The 23,888-nt window shown below is 46.3% G+C and overlaps 1 protein-coding gene across 1 annotated transcript in view; it reads left to right on the forward strand.

The window, feature by feature from the left end:
* DUSP14 (dual specificity phosphatase 14) overlaps positions 1-23,888 on the forward strand; it is a 223,323-nt gene that overhangs the window by 40,861 nt on the left and 158,574 nt on the right. The window lies entirely within an intron of this gene.

The following is a 23,888-nucleotide window of genomic DNA, read 5'->3' on the forward strand; positions in this document are numbered from 1 at the left end:
TGATGACCAAAGCATGGGGAATGCTCAAAATGGATCAATCATGAGCAAACCCTTTCCAAAAGCTCATCCAATGGGGAGGCAACAGGCTCTCTGAGAGATAGTGGTATGTGCGCTTGGAAGAGGTACTGCAGGAGTTTGGTACAAGTTGACAGATTTGTAAGGAGGCTGAGAGAGAAGTTGGGAGGAAAACAGAGGAAATGAGGAGGCTGGAAAGAAAGGGGGGTGACAACAGAAGCTGATTAAGGAAGGGTAAAAAGAGATGGCAGGAGGGAGACTTCAGCAGGAGGGGGCCTCAGGAGAGGCACACACAAGATCATAGCAGGGTGGCAGGAGGTGATGGGGAGACATCAGTAGGTGACAGGAGAGAGACATCAGTAGGACATCAGGAAGGAACGTGAGCGCTTGTTTCACTTAAGAAAGGGGTTGTGGGCAAAGCCCCAATCAGAAGGGGCTAAGCTCATGCTAGGAGGAGGAATGAGCACTTGGCATGGTCTCAAGCAGGATCAGGACACAGGCGAGGAATAAAGAGGTGGTGAAGAGGGGAAAAATGTAGTCCCTACGAAAGGAAGAGATTATGCCCTCTTAAACCATTCTCTGGTCACTGGGACAACCAAGGTGGAAGGAAAACTCAATGTATCATCTACATCTCAAGGCAGACACACAGTGATGTCTATCAGACCTATGAGGAGAAGCAGAGGGGGTCAGTTCTCTCCTACACCAGAAGACCAACCGGAAGAATGAGTGAGAGAAATCTCAAGAACCCTTTTATAAGTACTTGTTTCTCGCATTTTTTACTTCAGAATTGTGATTCCAGATGCAGATCGTGGCAAAGGAGAGAGACATTGATTTTTTTTCTTTGATTCCAACAGAGTAGGGATGGACGAGCCATCCTGCACATTTCAAGAAAGGCACTTCTTTTTCTTGTGAGCTGTGCATTGTCTTCATTTTAAGGGTTTCTGATGGGGCCAACCTAAAATGACTGGCTGTCTAGATCTGACTGATGTCATATTCATGTGAAGCTCAGAAAAGAAAAAAGTAAAGCATCTTAGAACCATACTCTTGGTGTCTGATGATCTATGTCTTTGATATGACTTGGCCTAGTGTTGCGGAAAGAGATTTCAGCAATTATAGTACATTATTTAGCTCATAACAGTACTCCTGAAGTCTTTGTCGGTAGGTTTGGGATGAACTTAAGGTGGTTCTCTGTGGGGAATTTATTTGCCATGCCAAATCATACACTAGAATGAGTGAATTCATACTTTTAACCTGGAGGCTGATGTAAAAGTCAAAGAGGAAGGCCACAAATTGAAAGTCTTGGAAAAAGCATTACGAGAACTTTGAGTTGCCATGGCCAGATTAGAGGCCTAGCCGGCCCATCGTACTGCGCATTCTTTAATCCAGACTAAGCAAGTCTCCTGTATGAGGGGGGGGGAAAGGTCAATAGGCTAATGCCTATAAATGTAGACTCACTAGGTCTCCTGTCTGTTGAAAAGGGAGGGGGCCCTCCCTTCAATATGGAAAGAAGGAAAAGGCACACATTATATCTGATTATTATAAGGTGCATCTGTCTGGGTGGTTGCTGACTCATGATATGTAACATGAACACATTGAGGAGGCAAACCTTCTCTGCTTTTGGAGCAGGATCAAGGCCCCTCCCCCCCCCCCCCCCCCAACGCCCTTCAAGGTTCCCATTTCTAAGGAATATGTAGAACCGATTATCTCATCACTAGAAAATAAAGGTCTCGAGCCTGACGTCTTTTCAGCCAGGTGGGCTTGTTGTGGTAATATTTTATGGCTCAGGCTTTTGAAGCACACACTGCCTTCGACTGGATCAACTGGGCCTATGTCTTTGAGACACTGATACTTTTAGGGTTTGTTTGAATTTAGTGGGTGTGGGCTGAGCAGCCTTTCATAACACTAGCAATGGGATTACATCTAAGCATAAACTTACAGACCGTTTTGGGATCACAAGGGGCACCCTCTCGTTCTTAACATTTGCATTCTTTATGGAGCAATTTGCCCAGAGGGTCTGTTGTGACAAAGACCCCTACTTGGTGATATGGGCTGGCAGTGCATTGGGCCTTGGGGCCAGGGAACCCCATATGCTCCATAAAGGCAAACCCAGGATGAGGTAGACAGGGGTGGGGGGTTCATTGTATTACCACTCTGCTCCCCACTTGCATAGTAGGAAACAGCCACATGGGCAGTACAAGTTCCATAATCGCTTTGGGTGGAAGGAAGAAAATGCCATTCCTACACTGTGTGACTATTGTAGCCCCTGTTTTTCAGTGCAGGCCCAAGCAAGGATATTCACCTCCTTCAACCCGAACCAGGGGCAGTCCCAATGAGAACCCCCACCCCAGACCATATGGGTGGGGGCGACGCTGCACCGAAAAATACAATTGCTGACAAAAGGAGATGGGCTACGCCCTAAGTTCTTATCACTAATGGACACAGACAACAGAGTGAATTTTACATTTAACTAGTGTAAGGGTGCAGAAGAAGGAGACTGCCACAAATGTGGAATGTTTGAGGCTAAGCATTGCAAAGGAGAAAGCCTGAAGGCACAGATGTAATGCAATGATAAAATGCTGGAGAAAGCTTGTGTATGGCAAATAATAAGAATAAGCGAGTAAAACATATGCACAAACATCAATTGAATAAGGTCAAGTTGAATTGTATTAATGTGCTAAAGTGAATATAAAGTTGAGCCAGATAATATGGTTCAAAGAATGATGGCAATATAATCAAAGACAGTAAGACGGTACAAAGACTATTGGTAAACCATATGAAACACGTAATCTGAACTACATGCCTCGACACACTGTTGCTACCCTAAAGGTCCATACATGTACATCGAACAAGCATTTAAATAAAACCAAAAATGTGCACAATGCTTTAAAAACAAACAATGCAATCAACAGCTAAGCATGAACATACAAACAAAATTCAGAATATATACTGCGATGTGGAGTGTAATCAATTCGAAAAGTGACATCTGTCCACTGAATTAAAAATGAAACCAATGAAGCTTATAATGACTGTCCCGGGAGACTGAGCAGATAACCCTTGGGTTCGAGTCGACTCAAGAGCTTGTTTGGAGCTAAAGACTTATTTAAATCAGGAAGCAAGAGAAACCCTATTCTAAGAGGGGTTTAAGTACCTCAACGAAAGAACTGGTGATTGTCAGGCTGTCTGTCCAAAAAAAAGGGGTCCACCGTCCTGTGTCAAGAAAACTTTACTTCTGTCTCTTACACTAGAAATTAAACAATACAGCAGTACTGTTCTGGTCCCAGGAGAATGGCTCCCTTCTCCTGAGGTACATATAAAGTTCCACACAATGCTACCTTGTGCAGTCTCAGATAGTCCAGGGGAATGACTCCCTTCTCCAGGCTACAAGGTTTCAAACAATACTTTAACACTAGGCTAGCAGAATGCTTCCCTTCTCCTGGCGCTTGTCCTGCATCTCGGAAACCCTGGGAAAGCCTGGGGGAATGACTCCCTTCCCCAGGCCTTTAACGCCTTATTCCTTGTCTGAGTTAGCAGGAGAATGACTTCCTTCTCCTGGTGATTTTCAAACAGTCTCTTACAACCAGGAGGAATTACTCCATTCCCCTGGTCTTCTCTTCATCAGGCTTCATGCCTACAACACCAAACTGTGATTGTTAGGAGGGTCCGAGACTGCGGCTTCTCTTCTTCTTTGGTTTGGTCTACTTGGTTAATTTCCCTGACAAGTACTGCCACGAGGAAGATGGCTCGTATCACTCTCTTGGTTTGGGTGCCCCACCGAGGTTTCTCTCCTTCTTTGATTTGGCCCACTTCCCTGCCAAGTACTGCCACGAGGAAGATGACTCGTATCACTCTCTTGGTTTGGGCCCCAGACCTTGGTTTCTCTCTGTGGGTTTATCTCGGCCACTGTTGTGAGGGACTCTTACTCTCAAGTTCTCTTTGTGGTAATCAACCCTTCCCTGGTGATCAGGATTCTTTTCACCACTGAAATAAGAAGGAAAGGTTTGTAGGCTTTCTGTCCCTACCGTGCCACCCAAGCGTAATGTTTGTAAAAAGGCCCAGGGACAACTGCATATGCCCTCTTGGAAAACCAATCCGCATCCCCTCTGGCTCACCCTTTACTTTGTTGAGGGCTCCCACACGTCGCTAGGGCTTCCTGGAATGGCGGGCGTTCCGTGCAGCTTCTCCGGTTCTGCCTTTCCCTTTCACTGTGCAATGGCATTCCCGGATGCCTTCAGCTTTTCTTCCTCCTCTTGACTCTGCTGGGAAACGGTCTGCTCCTACAGACCTCCCGATCATCAGACGTGGCAGACTGCTGGCGTCCTTGGAGTTCTCTCCCTCCGGATCAGCGAGACAGGTTTGTATCTCCCGCATTCGGTGCGCAGCACACCTGCCGTCCTTCGCGCCTGCCTGAGACAAGGTGTTTAGTCCATTGTCAATTTTTATACAATGTTACCAGCAGTGTCTGGGCCCATTGTACACGTCCTTCTTCTCTTTCATTGGTTTAATCTTTATCGCTCCGCAAGGCCAACTCGTCCCAGTACTTGGATTATCTGGGTTCCTGATATACTTCTTCGTCTCAGTACTTTCCAGAACCTTAAGGTAGTCTGCCTTATAACAGTACATAGGTTGGCTGTCTACAAAGAGGTTACTAGAGAAAAGAAGAGCTTAGATTGTGTGGGGATGTGGCGTTCTTAAAAGGACGGTACCCTAGATTGTCGTCCTTCACCCTGGGGGGGAAGAGGACTGAGTCCCTCCCCATGAGATCCTCCCACATTACACCACCCCGAGGGAGACTATCGGGTAACGGCCTAACCTCCCTGCCTCATGGGAAAGGGATCCCTCTTTTGAAGAAGTGATGACATCCAGTGATTGGTCACACTACCCTTCCATTTCAGATTCCCTAGGATTCCACTGGCGTAAGCACCAACTAACTGGGGACATGCTACGTCGGCTTACCCATCTTTGGAGGGTGTGTCCAACGCAACAGACCCCATACCTTAACTCAGGTACCACCCTGCATGGAGTGTGAGGCCAGAGGATGTCCTCTGTGGGTGGCCTCAGGCAGGCCACCACACTATCCTTCTACCTCATGCCAGGCTACCTCCCCTCTACTCCCTTTTTCCTATTTTTAAATCATTATATATTCTTAACGTCCTACCCCCACTTAACATTTAAACCTACATAACATTCCCATAAAACTCCTCACTTAGAATAAAAGACAGCTATGTTGTTCAGCTTCTATTGGACCCCTTGCTGCTGGTATTTGGGACTTTGGACGAGGAGATGTTGGGCTAATTGGCTGACTTCTTCCAAAATGTCCGTAATGCCGCCTGCTTGACTCTACTCAGTGCTGGAAATCTCCTGATGGCCCATTGTTGATAATCTGGTGTGGGTATGTGGTGAAATGTGGTCACCATCAATACGGTACATGGCCTCTTTGAAGTAAGTACCAAAAGGTGTCTGAATAAATGTAAGTTATAGAATGTGTCAAAACCAATGAACAAAATTAATATAATGATGTAATATTGTCATGATTGTATAATTTGTGGAAGCACACACTGTATGTGTGGCAATGCACAGATGTAGATCTTCCACCACCACCAAAATATGAAGTTATTTGGTGATTCTTTTTTGAGTTCGGGAATTGCCTGTAAACTCCTAAAATGCCATAGTGGCAAATATTTTGTAAATAGAAGTGAACATAATGTTTTTTTTAATAAAAATAGATCAGTCAATTTAAATTACCAAGAAAATGCTAATTAGTTATAGTTGCTATGATTTAGCAAGTAGAAATGCCAATAAAGTGTGGGTTTACAGGACTAGAGAATTAAAATTACTTTTTGGTTCGCACGGTAAGCACTTTGTGCAGTGTTTAGAAGTGACGCGATAGACATGACATGTAAAGCGTGTTAGTTTTGTGTTACGGCTGTATGTTGTTCTAAGAACTCGAACTTATATACACTACAGCGGAGATACCCATTGTAAATAATGACGCAGAATGCCACTGACTCGGGACGTAGACGTCGGACATCATGGGTTTTATGTAAAGGGAATTAATTCAAGATGGCGCCCTTGTGCCATCCAGAACGCCGTATTCTGTCGCCAGGAGAGGGCCAAGAAGCTTATTAAAGCTTGACAGATGCTTAGTAGGTAAGGATATGTTTGATTTAAACGACTTATTGAAGTAGTTAGAGTGATTTTTACAGTAGAAGATGGATGATTTCTAATAGGAAATTGTGTGGATTATCACTTGTAGGACTTGAGTTGTTGGAAAATAATGAATTTGAATAGAACCTAGATTACCATTTGGGAGAAAAGCGCAGGGTGGTGCGGAGCGAATAAGTAAGTATAATGATACCAAGAAGTGATGGCCAAGAGTTATTTGAGAATTAATAAGTGTTTTTTATGTAAGTTGGTGGTAATACAATGTGAATTTTCAATTTGGAATAGGTAATTTGAATTTGACACTTATGTCAAGGACTTGATTAAGGTATGAAATACCAATTTAAATCACCTTGGGTGAATTATACAAATACATTTTAGAGGAATACAAATATAAAAGCATGGGCTACAGTTATTACATATAATGAAACATTAGTGGTGGACATAACACTGCACCGTTGCATTGAAAATAAGGTGCTTTTGATATGAGTAGTAATAAAATGAACATTATTAATTGTCAAGTAGACTATTAATGAAGTATATGAACTTTCTAAGTGTAATGGATTGTCATTAGGAGTATAGGTTTTCATTTGTTTATTTATTTTTTTAAATGTCTTCCTCTCCCACCCACCCTGTTGTGACTCGTCATTGACCTGGTGTTTGGTTTGTACTTATATATTACTGATTACATATGTTATGTTAAAAGATTGTGTTAAAATTCACTTTGGTTGATGATGATTCAATAGCCCTGAAGAAGACCTAAAGTCAAAGGTGGAAACAAGTGTTGGCCGGAATTGTAAAGCTGTTAAGTGACAAAATAACTGTAAAGCTGCAAGAAAGACAATACTTGTCAAATTGTCAAGTGACAAACAATTGTAAAGCTGCTAATGGAAAAAGAATATACAAATATGTTCTAAAAAAGCGTTTCTGAGTGAGGATTATCTAAGATTTGGTGTCAGGCGCATTAGGAAGTTTTAGACTTTAGGATTGTATATTTTATGTGACATTAGGCTTAGAGTCCTATTCTAAACAAACAAATGCAGCTTGTAGACTAAGATCAATTTAATGTGTATTTGATTTAGAAATTTACAATTGGTAGTAAGCACAGAGAAGTCTGAAGCTCTTCTTTGTTTATCTTTTATGTTTTAGACATGTGGCTATGCCCCTACAAACCGTATACTGGAGCGACAGGGTTACAATTAATAGAAATCTGCATATTCCCTCAAATGGCAGAGAATATATGTAATATACTTAGTCCCAATTGTACTGGACATTCATAGCATGGACCTAACATGTACTATCTTGTTACCCAACATTACCAATGTTTTTCACATGAACTGATATGCTACCACTGATTTTGTCGGATCCCAAAAGCCATTTGTTTGCTCTGGCCTGACATACTAGTGACTCTGCCCAGGTCCTACAAGTCAAATCCTTACTTTCCCCCAGGCCTATCAGTCTCTTAGAAGCAGCTTTCAGACATTTTTCAAAAGTACTGTGTATGGTTGCTCCAGGATTAACACCAATGTACTACTAATAAATAGTTCATATTCCATGAATGAGCCACAGCTCAAAGGCTTCAATATGGCAGTATGTATACTAAGCAAAAAAGATTAAACAAAAAAACGACCAAGCTATTTTAAAGCAATTATTTTTTTCCTATCTGCAATGAGCTGTACAATGTGAGTTTACCCTCACTTGGAGATTGTCACGGCTGTAGGCTTTCACATTCTCCCATCAAGCCACATGCCTTCCATATATTTCAGGGTGATTATCCTCCCAGCAAAATGGAGAAAAATGGGATCCAGTTCAAAGCCATTTGCTCTCACTGACTTCAGATGCTAGCAGATTGAGAGAAAGACCACTGTCTATTGACCAGTCTAAAGAGAAAGTGCTGCCTTCCTTTGGGACTTCTGCCCACTTTTGTTCCAGCCTGATTCCTGCATGGCTGCCTGTTGGGAATCAGCACATGCATGGATATGCGAAAGTTCAGGCAGATCCAGAATTGGCAGCGGGGCGATCAGCATAAGGAGCTTGCTGCTGAGGTGGGTAGCAGGGGGATTTGCAGGATTCTCTTGCATGAGAGAAAGGAGCTGGGTGAAGAGAAGGGGGGGGATAAAGGCACCTGCAGGGGTGGTAGGGAGAGTGGTGTGGGGAGGAGCAGATCCACAAAATGTATTTCCCTGTAGCGCCAAACCCGGACCAGGGAAAACGTGCTCTGGCATAAATGGCCTGCGGGGTAACAACATGGACCCTCTCCAACATGTGCCTTTTATACTTTTTGACAGTGAGGGAAAGGCTTGTTGGGGAACAGTGGAACCCCCGCTTGTATTTCCTCCACTTCCTAGGGGGGGAACAGGGGAAGCAGGAGCTCCCCGTGAGAATGAGGGATTTGCTCTTGTCCTGGTTGCCTTTTGTAAATACTGGGTGTTCGGGGCTCTGGCAGGGCCGGGGCACAGAGTCAATCAACGGAGGCACATACAACACACAGACTCCATAGTGGTGATCAACTGGTGCACGGGCGGCCGTGTGCACCTTTTATTAACTTGATGAACGTGTCCCACATGTCACTACACACGAGACTTTGGCACAAGCCCAGGAGGGTTTAAGTCACATGCCATGCCAAGGGTAAATGTTCAAACAACAACATGATGTACCACTAGATGATTGGTTGAGTACGGGCATGGTCAATCTTTACATTCATTAGAACTATAGACACATTATAGTCAGACAGGTGGTTACAGAATGTCAAACACCTCACATGCATTTGCCTCTCAGCCGTTGGCACTGGGTATAGCTAACACCCTAAAATATTTAATTAGACCAAGAGATTGGGAGCATGCATGACATGTACTTGAGAGCAAACCGGTAAAGCCGCACCCAGGGACAAAGAGGGCCACGTCGGCTGCAGTTCATATGGTGGTGGCAGGGGTGGTCCGTTGTTAGCCATGTCCCGGCTTCTTCAGTCGAGGCAGCAGCATTGTACTTTGCGGTTCTCTTATGTGTTTGCAGGGCAGCAGAGTGTTGCGCACCCCCATATAGGCCCAACCGTATAATCACCCTCTTTGTGGAGGGCCGTGGCTGGGTCAGGCGTTGGCATTGGTGGTCTGTTGGCCACGTTCAGGCTCCATCAGCTGGGAGTAGTCTGCACTGCATGTCAGCAGCAAATGCAGCATTGTTTCCTTTCCTCCCCAGGCAGGAGTGTTGCGCCCCGCACGAGGGCTCGATGGCAGCACAGTGTCACACCGTGCCTCTTCTCCTCCAGGCAAGAGATTATCTCATGAATGTGGCGTGGCCCGCACCACACCCTTGCCCGCCCAGTCCGGTGGTTGTGCATGTTTCTAAGCAGCAGCCTTGGCCGTGTTTCACATCCCCCAGGCGGAGCAGACCTGGCAGCAGTCGTGGGCGCTCCATGCTTCCTCTCCCCCAGTGGGTGGGCTTTCTTCCTTCCATGATGGGGGGCCGCACCGCGATCCCGCTCTCCACTCCACCGGTAGCAGCACCGGATGGCGGTTCCCCTTTCTTTGTTGTGATGGCCTTCTGCATACTCTGCAGGAGCCTTTCCTCAATCCCTTCGGCTGCAGTGACACTCACCTCACCTTTCTCCGCCAGGTAGGAGCAACGTGAGGTTGCAAACTCTTTGTGCCCAGATATTGCTCCACCCAGGCAGGAATTTTATTTTTCTCACCTATGTTGACTTTGAGGTTTGCCGGCGAGGTTGGCCGGCGCTGCGCGTATGCGTGTGCCAGGCTCCCCCATGTGGGATTGGGCTTGTTCTCTCCTTCGGGAAATCCCTTTCGGCAGCAGCGGGTCTCGTGCCAACCGTGCTCCGCTCCCCCATGGTAAGCTTGCTTCGCTGCGCCCCAGCAGTGCAGCAGGGACAAGCTGTGTCCACTTCATCTGGATAGGCGTAAAGCCACATCCCATCCTCGTCGCCAGTTGTTACGGCTCCGGCAGGGCCGGGCCCGGAGTCAATCAATGGACACGCACACACAACGGGCCTCATTACGACCCAGGCGGTAAGTTACCGCCTGGGTCGTACCTTTACCACCATGGCGTAAACTACGTTTACGCCATGGTGGTTGGCGGACTTACCGCCCCATTCCGAGGTTGGCGGGGCGGTAAGTCCCCAATCCCCATTTACCCTTCCCCATTCCCATTTTCGCCCCATAGGGCATAATGGGAGTGGGGAAGGCGTTAATTACGCCACCGTAAATTACGGTGGCGTAATTAACATCAAGGTCCCTTAGCGCCATGGATTTTAACACCTGCTAAAAGCAGGTGTTAAAACCTCCATGGCGCTAAGGGACCTCGGAATCAGGCGGTAAGGGTCGGCGCTGTTTACGCCGCCGTAAACCCCTTACCGCCTGAGTCGTAATGAGGCCCTATATAGACTCCACAGTGGTGATCAAATTGTGCACGTGCGGCCGTGCGTGCCTTTTATTAACTTGATGACATGTGTCCCACGTGTGACAACACACGTGACTTTGGCACAAGCCCAGGAGGGGCTTAAGTCACAACACCTGGCGCAGTCAGAAGGAAACCTGGACTGCCCAGACAAAAGCAGAACAGGTTGCAACACTAGTTGGCCCATGCACTTATTGCATTCATGCCTGCAAAAGTAAAATGCAGTTGCCTTCTGCTACTGCCAAAGAGCTAGATTCTGACTATAGCCTGGGCCCTCTTCATACCTCACGACCGGTGGCATTCAGAAAAGCCCCTCCTGGTGCAGTCCTCTCTCGCTCTCTCCTGGCTCATGGCCAAGGCCCCCTTCTGGGGGAATGCCTTTATAATGGGAGGCAAGTCGTGAGACCTGTGGATGTTCCCAGCGAGGGGAAAATTAAAGTAGAAATTAAAAGGCGATGCTGTATTTAGAAGGGCCGTGCCAGTGTCAAGGACAAATCCCCTGGCACCGGTCCACATCTCAGAATCAATTGTGAGGAGGACGAATTACTGTCATTTAATGATCCATGGTGTGCTGTACCTGCTGGCTCTCTGGAGACAGAGAAAGCCGTAGTGGCAACCTCAGCAGTATTGACATCCAAAGGGCAGACTTGGACTTGGATGGTGTCTAAATTATCAGCTATTTTGAGACCATTGAGGCCTAAATTTGGCACGTTGATCCCCAAATAACATCTGTTAAATGAGTGGTATTTTAAATGTTGCTCGTTATTAAAATACCAACTACTTAGGTTTTGGGACTGCATGCAATATTTACCTCACGGGGTACAATGACATTGAAAGAACTGCACTTGTAAATAAGTTATATTTACCCCATGCAGTAATTGTTCCATACGATCCCTATTTACAATTAAGTTATATTGAAACAAGAGGTCAAAAAAATGCCAAATGCTGTTGGTACTGTTACCACCATACTCCTAGGTCCTAAGTAGTGTTCTTGCATAGTACAGCATGAAACTACAGACACAACAGAGTATTATGGTAGGTCAGAATCAGGAAACTGACACAGGCATGAGTAAATAAAAAAAGAAAAGAAAGAAAAAAAAGGGTTATTTCCTACTCGGATTCAAAAAGACCTAATCTTTTCCCAAGCAAGTGATACTAAGCTCTACTCCTGGGGTCTGCAACCTCTGGCTCTCCAGCTGTTTTGAACTACAACTCCCATGAAGCCTAACCAGCATAGTCAATGATGTGGATAATGGGAGTTGTAGTCCCACTCATCTGGAGAGTGACAGGTTCCAGACCCCTGCCCTACTCTATACAAATGAAGGTAACAAGGGGTGCTCGTCGATGTGTAAAGCTGGTCAAATATAAATAAAGTCCTTTGTCGAGAAATTCTATTCTAACTTTCTTTCTCTCCCTACTGCCCAAAAGAAAAACAACCAAGATATACTTTTCGGTCTTACTCGAGGGAAAGGGATGGGTGCTGACAGCTGACCCTCACCCTTGTGCCTATTTATCATAGGCCCCCATTCACATTCCAAAATGCATAGTTTGTGTATGGCTGCAGTGCCATCCCGGGGTATCAGCCGGATCTATCTCAAACTCCTTCAAACTTGTGTGTCTCAGTCCTTCTCCCTTCGGGGAGAATTTCATATTTTCCCTTAGCACAGTATGGGGTTCTTTCGGTCTATTTATTTATTTTGTGCATTTATAGCAGCGTGCAAAGCCCATGGGCATCTAAGCGCTAGTTACAGTCATAGTTCAGATATAGTAAGGCAAGGTGGAAGGGAGGTTAGATGAATCACAAGGTTTTGATATGCTTTCTGAAGACATTGTAGGAAGGTTTGCCTCTCAAGTGTGGGGGTAGCTTGTTCCATAGTGAAGGTGCCCGGACTGAGATGTTGGATCCCCCTGGTTTTGAGCGCTTGAACCTTGGCATGACAGTAGTCCGGTTTCAAGCCTACCAGTGCCCTGGCAAATTCCAGGCGGTTAGTGGTAGTGTGGAAAGGTTTACTGGAGTTAATCAATTTGATAGCGAAACCTACACCTAATCAACCTTGTGTACCACCCTTAAGAAACACCAGATGGGGCTCTAGAATCCCCTGTATAGCCACCCACATACTGAAACCTTGCACCACTACTAAATCTCCACCACCTAGCTTGAGACACCATAGTCCCACCGCATCCCCATCCGCATCAACTCATGACCTTTCAGCCAACACTCCAACGGGTAGTACGATCAGAGGTTCCTTGGTCAACGCGAGGTCACTCCCTGCAAACGCGCTGGACATTGCAGACCTCATCACTACCCAAGATCTTGACTTCCTTGCCATCTCCTAGACATGGCTACATGCAGCCTCCGGACCACTTCTTTCCCTCGCCATACCGACTGGCTATTGCATTTCCAGATGCGACCGCAACACCTCTCAATCAAGAGGCGGTGGCGTCACCTTTATCCATTGTTTGTGCCCTCCACGTCTTTGACATGCAAAAGAATAAAACAAACACCCTTGACGGGGAATAAGGCAAAGAGAGCAGGCTGCGAGAGTTCAAGAAAAGGTTTTATCTGATGAAAAGTAGAGATATCTGAGAGCGCTCTGCACAAATTATCATTACATTACGTTTTATAGGGTAAATGACACAACTAACATAGGATACTATGTTGGTCCCGGATTGGTCAGTTCACTCAATGTCTCAGGTGGGGTGGCATCTCTTCATCCGGGTTGGTTGCTTGGTTGGCGGGAGGATTGACGTCAGTCATCTGTGCTCCGCATGGGTGAAGGTCAGGTCGCTGGGAGGCAGGATGGTCACTATCTAAGCTAACATAATATATTCTCAAAAAAAATGCATGCACTAAATAATAATTGTTCAAAAGACCTTCAGTAGTTTATCATGTCTCTATAAAAGTCACACATATATCTATACTATCAATAACATAGGATTATACAAGTCTTAGGTTAAAGGTCTTGACCGCTATAATACACTGGTTGAAGTTAAGGTCCGTACACATAAGAATCTCTGGTATGTGGCATTTGTTAGTGGTAAGCAACAATATATTGCAGCAGGGGTCTCATGTTAGTTGGGGATCTGCTGGGTGGGCATCATGGCATGGTCAGTGGTCTGGCACATGAAAGGAATTTCTTGCAGGGACACAGGGTCACAATGGCAGTAAGTTTCCACTGGCGAGGGTGCAGGAGGGGCAACAACACGTTTGTGGAGATGGATGAGCTATGTGCTTAGCTCATGCTGGTTCACATGCAGGACAGTGATCTCAGAGGAAGAGCGATGTGTTAACATTTATTATTGTGTTGCAAGCATCTCTGGCTTCAGCATGAGAATGGACCCGCAAAGTTTTCCAGTCAGAGTGAGAGCGGGGGTGGGGGCCCTGTGCCCTGCGTGCCTGGCCGGGCTGCTGTGAGAAAAGGGAAAAGAAACGTTTTTGTACTATCGCAGTGAGGCCTAGTCACCAAGATGGAGTCGAAAGGGGGTACAAAAATGGATGCCACGTGTCCTGCTCAGTGGTCCCATCTACGCGAAAGCCAACCAAGGTTAACATCGCATAAGGGCAAGGGGCGAACCCACTACTGGAGGCACTTGGTCCGAGTTTTGTATTGAGAAGTAGAGGACGCGAGGGGCCTGATGGCCCCTCGCTCCCACACACCATAAAAACTCACTTGGCCTTAGAGCGATGCCTAACCAACAAATTCCTTCAGCGGAGCTACTCACAGTCAAACTCCCTATCTCACCTAACCAAACGGCCACCTTACACTTGATCTATAGACCTCCCGGTCCAACCACCACTTTCCAGGATGACATCACATCCCTATTACTGGATAAATCCAAAAATAATCACAAATCATCCTACTAGGAGATTTTAATCTGGGCTTCCAAGACCGTAACGACCCTATTGCAACTGATATTACCAACTCTCTAACAGACCTAAGTTTCACCCTCCACATATTCGAACCTACACACACTAAAGGGAGGACACTAGACTGGCTAGTTGACTCTAATTGCATTATCAGTCTACAGTCTAACTCACCTTGCGCATGGTCAGACCTTCATATTACCTTTAATATAGAAGCTAACCAATGCCACAAACCTACTACTGCTCCTGCGTTGCATAGCTGAAACAAAAGGGACATCACCTTCGATACATTATTGCCACTCATCATTCCTACCCTCAACAAGGCCTCTGTGTCTTGTTCGGATCCAACTGCACTAATTGACATGTATAACCACGTCTTACTCACAGCATTGAACTCCATCGCCCCAATGAAACTTAGGAAAGCTAAACCACGTGCACATCTCAACTCTTGGTTTACACCACACCGGAGAGTGCTACGTAAAGAAAAACGCACTGCTGAATCCCGATGGAAAAGTCATCCTTCAGATGCACACAAGGACAGCCTCATCATTTCATCCCTTAACTACAAAGAGGCCATCATCCAAGCTAAAAAAAGATACTTACAATTTGCGTATTACGCAAGCGGACTCCAACACTAAAGAACTGTTCAAGATTTTGAAAGAACTTGAATCCCCTGCAGCCCCTCCCGACTCTTGCATCAAAGGCAGCACATGGTGCTCTAATATACAAAAAGCACTCTTGGAAAAAATTGCCACCCTCCAAGCCAAAATCAAAACTAAGCAAAACACTCTGCAGTTAGACCAACTATCTAATCCTCCCACTAGTTCGTACACACCGGTTACCTCCACTCATAAACCATTCAGTTTCTCTCCACTTACCATTGGCAACATTGAAAGTATCATCAACAAGCTAAAACCGTCCAATTGCCAAGGCGATGCATGCCTAGCCCCAATTATCAAAGAGGCCTCCCACGAGTTAGCCCCGTTCATTACTACCTTTATAAACGCGTCCTTCAAATCAGGTACTGCCCCGAATAACCTAAAGGACGCCTGGGTCATCCCTTTGCTCAAAAAATCTTCACTCGATCCCAGTATACCAACAAATTATAGACCCATTATCACGGTCCCGTTCATGCTCAAAATACTGGACCAAGCTGCTTATTTGCAGATACAGGATTACTTGGAAGTTAACAAACTCCTTGGCCTGAGGCAATCCGGTTTCCGTCCAAGGCACGGGACAGAAACCGCCATCATTGACCTTAAAACCCAGATTGAGGTTCTGAAAGACAATGGGAAACTAGCATTGTTACTTCTACAAGATCTCTCAGCCCGTTTTGATTTGGTCAACCACCAAATTCTTTGTCAACACCTCAAATCTTTTGTCTACTTCTCAGATTCTGCCACTGCTTGGATTAGATCCTTTCTAGACAACAGAACTATGCGGGTATTGTCCTCTTTAGCATCTGCTGAGCCCTCTCCCATTCACTGCGGTGTTTCACAAGGTTCATGTGTATCAACAACAGTTTATAAAGTGTTCACCAAACCACTCTTCGATATCCTTGACTATCTGGGTATCACGTACACCAATTACGCTGACGACACCCAGATACTCATACCTGTTATAGGCGACCATGAAGCGGACACTAACTCCCTGCACGAGGTCTACACTGTTGTACAGGCGTGGATGGCTCAACACGAACTGTGCCTCAACTATGACAAGACGGAACTCCTCATTTTAGGATCTCATCAACGTCTTAGCAAACTTGACCCCTCCTTCAAGTCTTTATCATTGACGGCAACGCCATCAAGGTTTCTAAGGATACCAAAACCTTAGGAGTTTATCTTGATTCTTCACTATCTCTGTCTAGACAAACTAATACTGTCAGCTCAGCATCTGCTTATGCCTGCAAACATATCAAAGCGTGCAGACCCTTTTTAACCACTGCCAATAGTACCACTCAGCCAGAACCCTTGTCATGTCTAAGATTGACTATTGTAGTGCCTTGTATTTATGGATTAGCCAAACCAATCTAAATAAACTACAAGTCATTCAGAATAATGCCATTAGAGCTTCCCTGAATATTTCTAGAAATCAAAATATCTCTGACCACAGACACAATTTACGATGGCTCCCTGTTGCGCAAAGAATCTCCTTGAAAACACTTGCACTCACACATAAGTGTTTGGCTAGGTAGGGAGGGGCCTTATTCGCCAATCGACTGACCTTGCACACTGCTACCCGACCTTTGAGAGCTGCCCAAGCCCAGAGCCTCTCCCTCCCTAGATACAAGCTTCAGAAAGCAGGTGGGGTAAGTTTCCCAGTCCTAGCCACGAAACTATGGAACTCCCTGCCCAACGCCATCAGAGCTGAGCCTTCTTTCCAGTCATTTAAGAGCAAAACTAAACTCTGGCTTGCATCTCAAATTATCTGAGACACCAGTCACTGCCACCCAGGTCGACCTTGCATAGTGACTGCACCTTGTATATTCTTCTGTAGTCTTTCTGTAACACTCGCATATCTACCATTGCAACTGCACCTCTGTATAATACTTCTATGCAACTCTGCAACACTTTTACATGCTGATGCTGTTCACTACTTATGTTATTCTGTTATACTACGGTATGCTGTCTATTTAAACACACTGTATTATTTATCATGCACGTACACACTTTTTTCTGAAGATTTACTTTACTGTACTATTACCAATTCCATGTTGTAAAATGTACCTGTCTATGTAACCTTTAAGATATGCGCCCAGATTCCAATGGGCAAGGCGGGCTATACAAATAAACAATATACAAATAAACAAATACGGTGTCCAGTCAAAGGATCTAAAACAAAAGGATCGAATACAATAGGGTTGAGCCAATAGGACCGAAAAAAGGGTCGAATGCCTTTTTTTAAATGTACATTTTTTTGGGGGGTTTCCGTATAGGAAAAAAGTGTTTTTTACGGCAAAAACAGGCGTTTGGGGGATCCCCCCAAAATAAATAAATAAATAAAATTCGACACTTTTGTTTTTGGTCCTTTTGATTCGACCCTATTGCATTTCGATCCTTTTGATTCAATCCTTTGACCTATAACTAACAAATACAAATAGAGCAATAGAGGCCGCCCTCCTCGTGCTATGCATGCAACAGTGAAGCAAGCCACCCAGCAGAGCGTAGTGAGGAAGTCATTTCCCCTTCTTACATGCCCAATAGAGGACCTCAGGAGCCAGCCTACTCTTTCCAACTTAATAAAGAGTAGTTGAATTTTCAATTCTCCACCACAAAAAGTGGAATTATTACACAGTATTACTCTCCAGTACTCTACAGGGAGGACTAGGGCAACCCATTGTTCTTCTACCCACCTGGGAGAGCACAATAAAGCCCCATTACTCTTCACCACTTGAGCTAGGAGATTTTTTTCAAAGCCATCCTTTTCCCTCTTTCCAATGTGATAGCATTTGGGAGCCGTCGTTCCCTCCAAAAGCCATAAGAGAACACCGGAAGTCATCCTACCCCCCCCCCACTCTTCACTCTCCCACCCCCCAGAAGAGCTCACTGGAAAGAATCCCACTCTGAATCGCACAGGGGAGAGCAGTCAACACAATCTTCCTCAAACAAGCCCCATTCACAGCACTGAAGCCATCCTCCCCTCAACAGTGCAGATGGGTGGCTTTTAACCTGGTTCCAGCAGGCCCCATGGCGCAGTATGCTACCTTCTGTGGTGTCCGCCTACGGCTTGCTCAGATCCGGGGAAAAGTGAGGGCGGTTTGTGCAAACTACCAGTTTGTTATCCCTTCATCCCCTTGCACACTTTTGTGATACCTCTGAATTTTCCTCCAGCCTGCCACTTGTAAAACAGCCGCCCAGTATTGACTGACAGACATCCAAGGTCAGTACTTGGCAGAGTCTGCCACATGCATCATTCATAGGGCCTTCAGGCCGAGTGCATGTGTAAGCATCTTCTGTGCTTTCAAATGCTCTGAGTCTTCCCACTACCAAAAGACTTGGTTTATGTTATCAATACCCCTGCTGCAGCAGCCAAGGACTGTGTTAGGCGGAAACCTGTGCAGTTCCCTCTGGGACCACTGCAAAAGATTTAGGACTACAGGTGTTTGGCAGTAAACCCACTTGGTAGCAGTCTGTACCACACAGATTCACTTGGTAGCTGTGGCTGAGCAGTCAGACTTCCCTCAAGAAGAGTTAGACAGTATGTGGAGTATACAGTATAGGGCAATCTACACAGTAGAACAAGCAAAACACGGAACAAGGCTTCGGTGTTAAGATATAAAGGTATTTATTTACAACAACACATCTATAATAAACACTCTGGCACTAATACGGCAAACAACTTCACTCACAGTTACTATACGAAGAAAAAGATCAATCCCCCTAACAATGGTTCGACAAGTCTAGGTTCACCGGCATCACTTATTTGCAGACAGAGGTGTATGCTTTAACCTAGATGGCACTCTAGTATTCGTTAGGACGGGAGAGAAAAATAAGGCAGGTTACGAAATCAACTCGGTACCAATACTTTACGGACAATTGCAAAGCAAGTAAGGCAGGGTCTACTGCAGATCACAAAGTTCAGAGGCCAGGCCCGCTCAGAGAGAGGCGAGGCGATATGTCCCAAAAGTGCCTCAGTGGAAATGCTCTTTGAGTCTTTATCGCAAATTGTTATGGAAAGGTTGGACCAGTTCAGAAAAGAAAGTTAAAAGAACGCTGGGAGGCGACCCAATGGAAAGGCGAGGATTCAGACACCACTCTATCCGGCAGAAAGGGAAGCCAGGCGGGTACGGTACCTTGTTTGTGGAGAGACAGCTCCGGCGGGGGAAGTTGTTCCTGGTGGTGGATGCACGTCGGGTCTTTGCCAAAAGTAGAGATGATCTCGTCGTCGAAGAAAAGTGAAGTTCGGTGCACCACCAGGGAAGAGACCAGTCGCGGAGTGCTCCGTCACAAGAAACCACCTTTTGGTCGCGGTACAGGGGTAGTGGCTATCCGGTTGCCGAGGTGCTCTGCACGGGCAATTCGACCACTGCGTCCTGGAGCGAAGAAAAAGCAAAGGTGACTGGTTGTTCCCACCAGTCAGGGGAAGAGACTCTCCCGCGGGGAGATCTCTTCTGTCGTCGGGAAGTGGTGAGTCGGTTCAGCAGGGCTCCACCGGAGGTGTCGTCGTTGCAGGTCGGCTCAGCTTTACCCTCGTCGGATTCTTAGGTCCTGTGGCGACTTCTGAAGATCCAGTCCCAAAAGCCCTGCTTTTATGCAGAAAACCCCCATTCATTCAGCCTAGCTGTCAATCAAAACACGCTAAGTGGTGAGCGGGGAGGCTCACCACTTGGGCCAATCACACCAGAGTGCGACCGGAGTTGGCAAGGCAACTCGGTCCAGGGTGCCTAAACCCCCTCCCGCACCCCTGTGGTAACCCAGACAGAATGGCACCACTTTGGAGGGTCTCTGTACAGAAGCCCACCAAAAGTGGAACAAAGGGCTCAACCTTTGGTTTAGGAGTCATATAGACGAACACAGATGCCATTTTGAAAACCGAGTTCTGGCAGAAAATACCATCTGATAGACTTATTTAAGATAAGTAAACCGACGGTATGTTAGAGATTAACAGGAAAAAAGGTATCAATCTCTAACAATGGGAAGAATCCCATAGGGTTACATTCGGGGTCGAATATAACAAGTAGTTTCCACTGCCACCAGCCAAAACTCGACGAGGGGGGACGGGACAGTGCCCCCTCGAATAACAGACCCAGGAGAAATCGAATTACCCCTACTAGCACGTCCACAATAGGATGGTTGGTACTAGTTCTGTTAGTAAATTTAGGTCTAGTAAAGCCAATGGTGACTTTACATGCCCGGGGAGACAGTAGTCAGTCCCCGGGTATGGAGTCTATGATGGAGGTCCGCTAGGACGCCCCAGTGCTACGGTACGGAGGGTGCGGTGTAACACACATAGCAAAACATATGAGACCCTATGGAGTAAAAGACCCCATAGCCCATAGAACAATTTGAAATTCGAAGGAATTACACACACTCATGTCCAAGAGTGGGAGAGAAAGAGTCTCACTCTTGGCAGGGTGGAAAAAACAAACTCCAGAAATCCAGCAAAGCTGCTGGGGGACTCACTAGGTTAGGAAATTCAGCCTAAACAGAGAATTCTCCCTAACACTCGTCCCCCCCCCCAGACTAAGGGACAGGAGGATTTAATCCACTCCTGGATGAATCTCATACCTCTAGTCGATGACATACATCCTAGAGAGACCATCAGCATTTTGGTGGTGACACCCTGACCTGTGCTCAATGGTGAAATCAAACCGTTGCAGGCAGATCGACCATCTCAATAGTTTTGGGTTTTCCCCTTTCATTTGCATTAACCATTTCAAGGGTTGGTGGTCAGTCTGAATGACAAAAGTAGAACCATACAAGTACGGCCTAAACTTCTTCAGAGCCCACACGATAGCAAAGCACTCTCTTTCGATTGTTGCCCACCTTGTTTCAGGATCCTTCAGCTTGCGGCTGATGAAGCAAACGGGGTGCTCCCTACCTTTCCCATCCAGTTGACTGAGTACGGCACCTATTCCTACATTTGAAGCATCTGTCTGCACAATGAAGTGTTGGCGGTAATCAGGAGCTCTGAGTACTGGGGCTTGGCAAAGAGCCTTTTTCAGGTTTTCAAAAGCCTGATTGCACTCCTCGTTCCATCTAACTTTCTTAGGAAATTTGGGCGAGGAGATGACATTCAGTGGAGAGGCTATGGTCCCATAGTTCTCTATGAAATTCCTGTAATACCCAGTGAGGCCTAGGAAGGCTCTCACTTGGGTCTGAGTAGTAGGTGTTGTCCAATTTTGCACAGCTTCAATCTTACTGAGCAAAGGCCTTATTTCTCCACCTCCTACCTCATGTCCAAGGTAGACTACCTTACTCTGTCCAATTTGGCATTTACTCGCCTTTATGGTCAGATTGGCTCATCCAAGAGCCTGCAAAACATCTCTCAGGTGGGTTACATGATCTTCCCAGGAATTGCTGAACACTGCTATGTCATTCAAGTATGCCATGCAGAAGTCCTCCATCCCATTCAGAACCTGGTTTACCATCCGTTGAAACGTAGCAGGTGCATTCTTCAATCCGAAAGGCATTACCTTAAACTGGTATAAGCCAACGGGGGTAGAAAATGCAGTTTTCTCCTTGGCATGGTCTGTCAGGGCTATTTGCCAATAGCCTGACGTCAAGTCAAATGTGCTGAGGAACTTGGCGGTGCCAAGTTTATCCACCAACTCATCTGTTCTTGGCAAAGGGTGGGCATCAGTCTTGGTGACTGCGTTAAGAGCTCTATAATCCACACAGAATCTAAGTTCTTTAGATCCGGTCTTTGGTACTAACACAACTGGGCTAGACCATGGACTAGTAGAGGGCTCTATTACCCCGAGATCAAGCATCTTGCTGACCTCACCTTTGATGTGGGTTCGTACATTTTCTGACATTCGGTATCCTCTGCTTTTGACGGGCAGACAGTCACCAGTGAGTATGTCATGCTGGCCCCAAGGGGTCAAGCCTGGTGAAAGTGAGAACAGAGAGGCAAACTGATTCAACATAGATTTGCACTCTTCTTGTTGCTCGGGTGTCAGATTGGAGGAGAGATTTACTCCTTCAATTTTTTCGTCTAAAGGTAAGCCTCTGAGGAGATCCGGAAGAGCTTCACTCTCTTCTTCTTCCTCGGATGATGCTAAAAGCAATGCTCCTACATCAGGTCGGGAGATATACGCTTTGAGTCGGTTGGTGCGGAAGACGGTCGGAGCCTCCTTGGGATTTCCCAAGTCCACCAGATAGTTGACCTCTCTGAGTTTACCCACCACTCTGAAGGGTGCCATCCATTTGTCTTCCAAGGCCCTCTGCCTTGTTGGGATCATAACGAGAACGAGCTGGTCTTGTGCGAACTCAACCATGTTAGCCTTTTGATCGTGCCAGTGCTTGACCAATGCTTGTCCAGCTTTCAAGTTATTGCTTGCTTCCGTCATCATGTGCGACATTCTCCTCCGGAGACCTATCACGTAATCAGTCACTCGGACTGGCTTGGGGGAAGGAGCACTCTCCAACCCCTCCTTAATCAGGGCCAATGGACCTCGTGACGGGATGACCATAGAGAAGTTCGAAGGGAGAATAACCTACTCCCTCCTGAGGGACTTCTCTATAAGAAAATAGAAGGCATGGCAGTAGAAGGTCCCACTTACGCTTAAGGGGTTCCTCTAAAGCACCTATCATGCTCTTCATGGTTCGGTTGAACCGTTCTACCAACCCATTGGTTTGGGGGTGGTAGGCCGTTGAGAACTTGTAAGTAACTCCACAGGTTTTCCACATGGCTTTCATGTAGTGGGACATAAAGTTTGACCCCCTGTCAGAGATTACTTCCTTAGGAAACCCGACCCTAGTAAAAATACCAAGGAGAGCCTTAGCCACAGCCGGAGCTGTAACAGTCCTCATAGGAATTGCTTCAGGATACCTAGTAGCATGGTCTACTACAACAAGTATAAACCTGTTGCCTGAGGAGGTTGGAGGATCAAGGGGACCAACAATGTCAATTCCGTCTCTCTCAAACGGGACTCCCACAACTGGGAGAGGCACTAAAGGTGCCACATTCTTGGAGCCAACCTTACCAGAGGTCTGGCAGGTGTGGCAGCTCCTGCAGTGTTTTTCTACTTCGGCCCCCATCTTTGGCCAATAGAAGTAGAGAGAGAGCCTTTCCTTAGTCTTCTTGAAACTCAAGTGACCAGCCAAAGGAATCTCGTGGGCTAACTGCAAGAACTGTGGTCTGTTCTCTTGGGGTACTACACACCGCTTGTAGTCTCCAGGTGCAGACTCGGTCGGTTCACTGTAGAAGAGGCCATCTTCCCAGTGCAACCTGTATTTCCCAGGCTCTTGCCCTTCAGCCTGAGCTTCTGCCTGGTGGCGAAGACCTTCCAGAGTTGGACATTCTCCCTGTCCCTTACTGAAGTCTGCCCTGCTGGGTCCACCTTCTGCCAGTAAAGACTGCAGCTCAGGATAGTCAACAGGATCCAGATTTCCAATGAGTTCCTGGCCTTCCATTAGCTCTTCCTCAGAGTCTAATTCTACCACACAGGGTTGTACCTCCCTCTCAGCCTCAGCTGGAGGTGGAGTTACGGGTGCAACTTTGGACAACCGCGGGGAAGTCCTTGTTGGCTGCACTGAACTGCTGGCTGCTGGTTTCGGGGTAGAAGTCTTAGGTTTCCCCTTTGCTTCTGATTTCTTCAAGACAGCTGCCGACAATTCCAGTGGAGCAGGAGTGATCTCTTTTTTCATCATCTCCTGGAGAGTACCGCGCATGGTCCTCTCTCTTGTGGGTCTGGTTAGCTCCTGTAACCGTTTACTAGGAGGTCTGGGAGTATGCGATACAACTCCGAGAGTTTTCAAATCATTACCCAACAGTACGC

This window comes from Ambystoma mexicanum, chromosome 9 (genome assembly GCF_040938575.1).
Source record: "Ambystoma mexicanum isolate Mex_15411 chromosome 9, UKY_AmexF1_1, whole genome shotgun sequence".
NCBI lineage: Eukaryota > Metazoa > Chordata > Amphibia > Caudata > Ambystomatidae > Ambystoma > Ambystoma mexicanum.